This window comes from Musca vetustissima, unplaced genomic scaffold (assembly GCF_032173495.1).
Source record: "Musca vetustissima isolate MV318-11 ecotype Yass unplaced genomic scaffold, APGP_CSIRO_Mvet_v1 utg27291, whole genome shotgun sequence".
NCBI lineage: Eukaryota > Metazoa > Arthropoda > Insecta > Diptera > Muscidae > Musca > Musca vetustissima.
The window spans coordinates 65,671-67,604 of record NW_026888569.1 but is presented as its reverse complement, the minus strand read 5'-3'; positions in this window follow the sequence as shown (position 1 = coordinate 67,604).

Here is a 1,934-nt window from a genome sequence, read left to right as displayed (position 1 = left end):
ACAACTTTAAAACTCATTACATATCTCAATAATGATCCCTAGGCAAGTAATTCTGTGTTTTTAGAAACGTCCCCACGTTGGGCGCCATTTTTAAAATCTCTCTGAAATGTGACATATAAAAGATAAAAGCATTAAAATTCAACACATATATCGATAATAAAATCCAAAGGCATATAATTCTGTGGTCACAAATGTCCCCACGCTGGGCGCCATTTTTTAAATATACCTTAATTGAGTAATATCATTGAAACAACTTTAAAACTCATCACATATATCAATAATAATTCTTAAGCAATTAATTTTGTGTTTAAAAACGTCCCCACGTTGGGCGCCATTTTTAAAATTTCCCTTTAATGCGGCATATCAAAGATAAAAACATTAAAATTCATCACATATATCAATAAAAAATTCAAAGGCCAATAATTCTGTGGTTACAAATGTCCCCACGTTGGGCGCCAACTTTTATAATTGCCCTTAAACGTGTAATATCATTGAGAGAATTTTGAATTTTTGTTAAGAATATTCATAATAATACGGAATCAAGTAAATTGAAATTGAAATTTAAATTTTGCACGTTGGGCGCCATTTTTCAAATCGCTTTAAAACTTGTATTAAAAGAGATAACGCTTTGAAATTCAGCACAGATGTTCACAATTCAATTACAAATTTCAGACACATTGAAAACAATTATTGAGTTTCAATTGTTTACAATATTAGTTTACGAAATGACATTTGTTTATTTTCTATCGACAAATTTTGTATTTTGTTTTTCGTTTCCTTTTTTTCTTAACATCAAATTTAAATATTTTGTTTTTCTTCCAATTTTTTTTTCCACAGAAAGCCAAAATTCCCCGCAAATAATTTTTATTATTTAACAACAAATAAACAATTTGTATACAAATTAAAAAAACTGTGTAAATATTAAAAAGAAAATCCCCGAAAATTGAAAAACAAAATTTCGAAATTCTTGAGAAAGAAAAAAACCAACAGCAACAAAACAATTGTCTAATATACTATTTAACAACAAAAATAGTGGGAGAGAATTTTAGAAAAAAAGACTGATTTGTGTGTAACAATAATAATAATTTTCGCAATCAAAATATTTTGTGCGGCGTATATAAAAATTTGTTGTAAAAGTAAACAACAGCAAATTAACATTTTTACAATATTTGTTTGTTTATTTATTTTGATTTTTTGTTTGTCTCCTGTAAATAATAATAAACTAAAATAAAAAATTTTATTTTTGTTGTAAATGAACTGCAAATGAAATAAACAAAGACATAATAACGAATGATAAGCAAATAATCATCGCTCGGCAAACTAACCACAGTCTTCTAAACTCAGTTACTAACTCAGGGGTTTTTATTGCATGTGAATATCTTCGAAGAAGAAATTAAAATTCATATTGTTAAGGATTAGATTTCTTAATGGCGAGAAGGTAAGAAAACTTCCAAAATTTCCATTATTTATTTCGTTGTTATTAATTTTGGGAACAACAGCCTAAAAGTATGCACCACACATGAATACCCGCACTCGTGGTGCATACTTTTAGGTAATCAAAATAATTACAATAACAAGGTGCCCCTTGAAAAATATGTTTTAATAAATCCACGCCTAATTATTGGCCTTGAAAATTTGTTTTAATAAATCCACGCCTAATTATAGGCCTTGAAGATTTGTTTTAATAAATCCACGCCTAATTGTAGGCCTTGAAAATTTGTTTTAATAAATCCACGCCTAATTATAGGCCTTGAAAATTTGTTTTAATAAATCCACGCCTAATTATAGGCCTTGAAAATTTGTTTTAATAAATCCACGCCTATAAGTAGGCCTTGAAAATTTGTTTTCATAAATCCACGCCTATAAGTAGGCCTTAAAAATATGTTTTAATAAATCCACGCCTATAAGTAGGCCTTAAAAATATGTTTTAATAA